Source organism: Apis cerana, unplaced genomic scaffold, assembly GCF_029169275.1.
Source record: "Apis cerana isolate GH-2021 unplaced genomic scaffold, AcerK_1.0 Chr0_AcerK, whole genome shotgun sequence".
Taxonomy (NCBI): domain Eukaryota; kingdom Metazoa; phylum Arthropoda; class Insecta; order Hymenoptera; family Apidae; genus Apis; species Apis cerana.
In genome coordinates this window covers 1,491,630-1,499,129 of record NW_026893558.1, presented here as the reverse complement: position 1 = coordinate 1,499,129, position 7,500 = coordinate 1,491,630, and the positions used below count along the sequence as shown (strand labels likewise).

Sequence of the window (7,500 nt, the reverse complement as noted above, 5' to 3'; positions counted from 1 at the left end):
CTTTGCGCGTACGATCGAGCTATGGTCGAACCGACGTGACTCGGGTGTTTTTCTCTTAATTTCTCGAAAAATAACCTTATAACTGGTATGTTTTTTTTTCATTAATCAATTTATATTTATCCTTCGCAATTTTTTATATTGTTAATTTTTTCTGTTCTTTCATCAGAAATTGATTTTTCGTAACTTTTCTTATTGAGAAAAAAAAAATTTAATTTTTTTGAAAAAATATAATATTGACCTTTCATTTATACCGTCATGTTAATATAAATTATAATTTTTTTTTACCGGGGAACTCTGAACGATATATATATAGAACGGGCGAACCGACATGACCGGGGACTTTGCGCCATACGCGTAGGACGGGCGAACCGACATGACCGGGGACTTTGCGCCATACGCGTAAGACGGGCGAACCGACATGACCGGGGACTTTGCGCGTACGATCGAGCTATGGTCGAACCGACGTGACTCGGGTGTTTTTTTCTTAATTTCTCGAAAAATAACCTTATAACTGGTATGTTTTTTTTTTCATTAATCAATTTATATTTATCCTTCGCAATTTTTTATATTGTTAATTTTTTCTGTTCTTTCATCAAAAATTGATTTTTCGTAACTTTTCTTATCGAGAAAAAAAAAATTTAATTTTTTTGAAAAAATAATATTGACCTTTCATTTATACCGTCATGTTAATATAAATTATAATTTTTTTTTACCGGGGAACTCTGAACGATATATATATAGAACGGGCGAACCGACATGACCGGGACTTGCTCCATACGCGTAAGACGGGCGAACCGACATGACCGGGGACTTTGCGCGTACGATCGAGCTATGGTCGAACCGACGTGACTCGGGTGTTTTTTTCTTAATTTCTCGAAAAATAATCTTATAACTGGTATGTTTTTTTTTTCATTAATCAATTTATATTTATCCTTCGCAATTTTTTATATTGTTAATTTTTTCTGTTCTTTCATCAAAAATTGATTTTTCGTAACTTTTCTTATCGAGAAAAAAAAAATTTAATTTTTTTGAAAAAATATAATATTGACCTTTCATTTATACCGTCATGTTAATATAAATTATAATTTTTCTTTACCGGGGAACTCTGAACGATATATATAGAACGGGCGAACCGACATGACCGGGGACTTTGCGCCATACGCGTAAGACGGGCGAACCGACATACGGGGACTTTGCGCGTACGATCGAGCTATGGTCGAACCGACGTGACTCGGGTGTTTTCTCTTAATTTCTCGAAAAATAACCTTATAACTGGTATGTTTTTTTTCATTAATCAATTTATATTTATCCTTCGCAATTTTTTATATTGTTAATTTTTTCTGTTCTTTCATCAGAAATTGATTTTTCGTAACTTTTCTTATTGAGAAAAAAAAAATTTAATTTTTTTGAAAAAATATAATATTGACCTTTCATTTATATTATACCGTCATGTTAATATAAATTATAATTTTTTTTTACCGGGGAACTCTGAACGATATATATATAGAACGGGCGAACCGACATGACCGGGGACTTTGCGCTATACGCGCAGGACGGGCGAACCGACATGACCGGGGACTTTGCGCTATACGCGTAAGACGGGCGAACCGACATGACCGGGGACTTTGCGCGTACGATCGAGCTATGGTCGAACCGACGTGACTCGGGTGTTTTTTTCTTAATTTCTCGAAAAATAACCTTATAACTGGTATGTTTTTTTTTTCATTAATCAATTTATATTTATCCTTCGCAATTTTTTATATTGTTAATTTTTTCTGTTCTTTCATCAAAAATTGATTTTTCGTAACTTTTCTTATTGAGAAAAAAATTTAATTTTTTTGAAAAATATAATATTGACCTTTCATTTATACCGTCATGTTAATATAAATTATAATTTTTTTACCGGGGAACTCTGAACGATATATATATAGAACGGGCGAACCGACATGACCGGGGACTTTGCGCCATACGCGTAAGACGGGCGAACCGACATGACCGGGGACTTTGCGCGTACGATCGAGCTATGGTCGAACCGACGTGACTCGGGTGTTTTTCTTAATTTCTCGAAAAATAACCTTATAACTGGTATGTTTTTTTCATTAATCAATTTATATTTATCCTTCGCAATTTTTTATATTGTTAATTTTTTCTGTTCTTTCATCAAAAATTGATTTTTCGTAACTTTTCTTATCGAGAAAAAAAAAATTTAATTTTTTTGAAAAATATAATATTGACCTTTCATTTATACCGTCATGTTAATATACTTATAATTTTTTTTTACTCTGAGCGATATATATAGAACGGGCGAACCGACATGACCGGGGACTTACATGACCGGGGACTTTGCGCGTACGGTCGGGCCACCGAACCGACATGACTCGGGCATTTTTTCTTAATTTCTCGAAAAATAACGTTATAACTGGTATGTTTTTTTTCATTAATCAATTTATATTTATCCTTTGCAATTTTTTATATTGTTAATTTTTTTTGTTCCTTTATTAAAAATTAATTTTTCGTAACTTTTCTTATCGAGAAAAAAAAAATTTAATTTTTTTGAAAAATCTATTATTGACCTTTCATTTATACCATCCTGTTAATATATTTGTAATTTTTTTTACCAATTTGTATAATGATAATGATCATCGATCGAAGTCTAAGTTCCAGCGTACCCTCCGCTCGGTCTGTCGCTACAGCGGTTTTGCACCATAAGCGGCCGTGCATTAGCCCGGTCGGCGCCGACATGGTGGCCGGCCGTTCGGTTACTGTAAGAGAAGCGACGGTCCGGTGCGGCCGGGCGGAGCAGCGTCGGGCGCGTGTCCGTTCTACGATCTCGGTCGAGATACGGTACACCGCTCCTCGGGAAATACTTTCTCGACTGTTTCTGTCCGGTTCTTACCGATCTTTCTCCACACTGCATAGCCGCGAGTCGGTGTCTATGACCGAATGGCTCTTGAGCGGCAAAGCGACCTATAGGGGGACGCTGGTGACCTGTATGTATGGCTTTTGCCATGTGTACTTGTACGACTGAGCATCAACTTTTAGCCTCGAGCGATCGGGCCTTTCTAACACCTAAGGATATATAAATCCCTAGGGCGTACGGGCGTGTCGAATAGTTCTTGGTGGCTTGCAATACGACACGTTTCGTATGATGAGCTTTGAGTTTGTAAAAGTGAGAGAAAAGAAACGACGTGCGATGTTATTGTAACACCACGTTGTTAAATAAAACACAATATTATATTATAATTTTTATATATATGATATTGTGAAGTATGATTCTTGAAATTGTGAATGAACGGGGCATATTGTGGAAGTGCTGATATTACATTGGGATATGCCTCAGCGTGAATTTATATTACGCGCTTTATGAAATTAAATTTTTTCAAAAGGTTACCAAATGTTTAGCATGCTTGATACGTGCTCGAATATTTATAAAGACCTATTGTAGTCGATCGGTGAGGGGGCACAGACGACGAAAAATATATATATGTCAAAATTGGCAAAATATATTAATAATAAACTAAGATCCCTGGTTGATCCTGCCAGTAGTCATATGCTTGTCTCAAAGATTAAGCCATGCATGTCTCAGTACATGCCGAATTAAGGTGAAACCGCGAATGGCTCATTAAATCAGTTATGGTTCATTAGATCGTGGACACATTTACTTGGATAACTGTGGTAATTCTAGAGCTAATACATGCAAACAGAATTCCTCTCAGAGATGGGAGGAATGCTTTTATTAGATCAAAACCAATCGGTGGCGGACGGCTCGTCCGTTCGTCCATCGTTTGTTTTGGTGACTCTGAATAACTTTGTGCTGATCGCATGGTCATCTAGCACCGGCGACGCATCTTTCAAATGTCTGCCTTATCAACTGTCGATGGTAGGTTCTGCGCCTACCATGGTTGTAACGGGTAACGGGGAATCAGGGTTCGATTCCGGAGAGGGAGCCTGAGAAACAGCTACCACATCCAAGGAAGGCAGCAGGCGCGCAAATTACCCACTCCCGGCACGGGAGGTAGTGACGAAAAATAACGATACGGGACTCATCCGAGGCCCCGTAATCGGAATGAGTACACTTTAAATCCTTTAACGAGGACCAATTGAGGGCAAGTCTGGTGCCAGCAGCCGCGGTAATTCCAGCTCCAATAGCGTATATTAAAGTTGTTGCGGTTAAAAAGCTCGTAGTTGAATCTGTGTGTCACAGTGTCGGTTCACCGCTCGCGGTGTTTAACTGGCATTATGTGGTACGTCCTATCGGTGGGCTTAGCTCCTTGTGGGCGGTCCAACTAATATCCCATCGCGGTGCTCTTCACTGAGTGTCGAGGTGGGCCGATACGTTTACTTTGAAAAAATTAGAGTGCTTAAAGCAGGCTACCTTTGCCTGAATACTGTGTGCATGGAATAATGGAATAGGACCTCGGTTCTATTTTGTTGGTTTTCGGAACCCCGAGGTAATGATTAATAGGGACAGATGGGGGCATTCGTATTGCGACGTTAGAGGTGAAATTCTTGGATCGTCGCAAGACGGACAGAAGCGAAAGCATTTGCCAAAAATGTTTTCATTAATCAAGAACGAAAGTTAGAGGTTCGAAGGCGATCAGATACCGCCCTAGTTCTAACCATAAACGATGCCAGCCAGCGATCCGCCGAAGTTCCTCCGATGACTCGGCGGGCAGCTTCCGGGAAACCAAAGCTTTTGGGTTCCGGGGGAAGTATGGTTGCAAAGCTGAAACTTAAAGGAATTGACGGAAGGGCACCACCAGGAGTGGAGCCTGCGGCTTAATTTGACTCAACACGGGAAACCTCACCAGGCCCGGACACCGGAAGGATTGACAGATTGATAGCTCTTTCTTGATTCGGTGGGTGGTGGTGCATGGCCGTTCTTAGTTGGTGGAGCGATTTGTCTGGTTAATTCCGATAACGAACGAGACTCTAGCCTGCTAAATAGACGTAACTTATGGTATCTCGAAGGCCCTCGGCTTCGGTCGGTGGGTTTTTACTACCAACGTACAAACAAATCTTCTTAGAGGAACAGGCGGCTTCTAGCCGCACGAGATTGAGCAATAACAGGTCTGTGATGCCCTTAGATGTTCTGGGCCGCACGCGCGCTACACTGAAGGAATCAGCGTGTTTTCCTGGCCGAAAGGCCCGGGTAACCCGCTGAACCTCCTTCGTGCTAGGGATTGGGGCTTGCAATTATTCCCCATGAACGAGGAATTCCCAGTAAGCGCGAGTCATAAGCTCGCGTTGATTACGTCCCTGCCCTTTGTACACACCGCCCGTCGCTACTACCGATTGAATGATTTAGTGAGGTCTTCGGACTGGTGCGCGGCCAATGTCTCGGCATTGCCGATGTTACCGGGAAGATGACCAAACTTGATCATTTAGAGGAAGTAAAAGTCGTAACAAGGTTTCCGTAGGTGAACCTGCGGAAGGATCATTAACGAATGAAACATACAAAAAGAGAATGCGTAACAAAAAAGAGAGATAAACAAGGAGAAGGATAAAATGGAATTTCGATTCCATTACCAAATACCAAAATGTACTTTGTACATCGAACGAATAATGAAATCACGGAACGATGGCTTACGTGAGGAGGGAAAGAAAAAGAAATCCCTTCCGTCCGTTGTATCCGTTGATTTCGATCATTTTCGAATTTTTTTTTCTTACCAGACACGAAAATTCGACACGAAGAGAGAGGGAATAACGATAAATAAGCTCGAAGAGACGCTTGCGTGAAGGTCTATTTATCGAATAAACGGACCCGCCGTCTCGACGAGATGAATGTCGTTATGGTACGCAAAAAGATACAAAGGGACGCTTGCGTGAGATCGTCGTCGTCGTGTGTGCGTTTACGGATGCATATACGGACGCGATCCGCCGTCTCGATGATGTATATTTTTAATAAAGATTTATAAAGGTACGGTTTGCACGTACGTGTACGTATCACGTATGTATATGCATAATGGTATATACAAAATGATAAAAAGAAAAAAAAAGCGCTTGCGTGAGGTCGAATTTTTAAATGACCCGCCGCTTTAATAACATTACGTCCCTACTGAAATATATTGAAAACACAAAAATAAAATGACAAATGGCTTGACAACACAATAAGGCGCTTGCGTGAGGTCTTTTTTAAATAGACCCGCCGTCTTTATGAACGTATATGCGTGCGTTGCGTATGTGTATGTATATAGATACGTGCAAGAAAAGTACCAAATTCACATTTCTGTACCTCCTTTCTCTTTTTTTATTTTCGTTGCCTGAGCTCCCGTTATAAAACGGGAGATGGACGAGGACCGCACACCAAGACTTTGGGATCGAACGAAGCTGTCGAGATAATGATAATCGAAAAAGCGGTAAGGACAAGTAGCGCGTCGATAGTAAAACGAAATCGAAGGATGGACGAGCCGCCGTCGAACTTTGTTTCGCGACGTTCTCTTCGATGGATACCAGTTCGACCTCTTTTCTCTTATACGCTATAATCATTCTCGAATCGTGCTTCCTACCCATGGGTGGATGGTGTGATGGTCGTCGTCGTTGTAAGCTTTAAACCGACGAAACCAAGAACGGCGAAACCAAGATGCATCGCGTCGACGTGAGCCCGATTTTATCGCTTCTTATTTAAAAGTTGAAACGTTGTTCGTTCAGAGGGGAATATCGAATTATGTTCGGTTATACAGAGAGGCCATCGTGTCGTGAGTCGGACACCCGTACCGTTAGCGGATATTCGCTTCGGAAATTGGGAGGTAAGACCGCTCGAGGCCAACCGAAATTCGTATCCCATCGAATTTTATCGAGAATGCAATATATACCTGAACGAATTATAGTTTTCAATATCGAATTTTTTAAGCGTATGGGCTCTGCGACCATGCTTCGAAGAAGAGTCGTTCTCTCCAGGTTGAGCGACGGTTTAAAAAAAAAAAGGATTCAGTATCGGGGTATCCTCGTCGTTTCCTTAATATAAAAAATAAAAAAGAAAAATACGATTACCCTGAACGGTGGATCACTTGGCTCGTGGGTCGATGAAGAACGCAGCTAATTGCGCGTCAACGTGTGAACTGCAGGACACATGAACATCGACATTTCGAACGCACATTGCGGTCCACGGATACAATTCCTGACCACGCCTGGCTGAGGGTCGTTCACGTAACCCAAATACTGCTTGCGTTGCGTATCGTTACTCTTCGTACATTTGATCCTTTTTTTCTCTCTTTTTTGTAATCCCCGCCGTCGTTCTTTAAAATCGAACGTTTCCGAGTCGGGTGTCAAAAATCGAGGAAAGGACAAGTTACAAGGAGGAAGATGCGCGACGTACGAGCGATTGTTGGACGTTCGTTGGCGTTCGTCGCGGTCGTGACCGAGACTACAGAATCGAAATGCATGTGCTAGCGTGTGGTATGTAACAATGAAAAATGTCACGGACCTGCGTGAGTGTTCTCGGTGTCGTGAGTCGTCCGTTTTACGTAACGGATGACCGCCCGTGTTTCACCGCTTCGT

The 7,500-nt window shown here is 41.3% G+C and overlaps 2 non-coding genes across 2 annotated transcripts; both read left to right on the top strand.

Annotated features, from left to right (window-relative positions):
• The first annotated feature begins 3,523 nt into the window (after positions 1 to 3,523).
• Positions 3,524 to 5,443, top strand: LOC133667632 (small subunit ribosomal RNA). The gene has a single exon (XR_009833293.1). It is a non-coding gene; the product is annotated as a small subunit ribosomal RNA (ribosomal RNA).
• A 1,547-nt stretch (positions 5,444 to 6,990) lies between these two features.
• LOC133667625 (5.8S ribosomal RNA) lies at positions 6,991 to 7,144 on the top strand. Its single transcript, XR_009833286.1, has one exon. It is a non-coding gene; the product is annotated as a 5.8S ribosomal RNA (ribosomal RNA).
• The last annotated feature ends 356 nt before the right edge of the window (positions 7,145 to 7,500 follow it).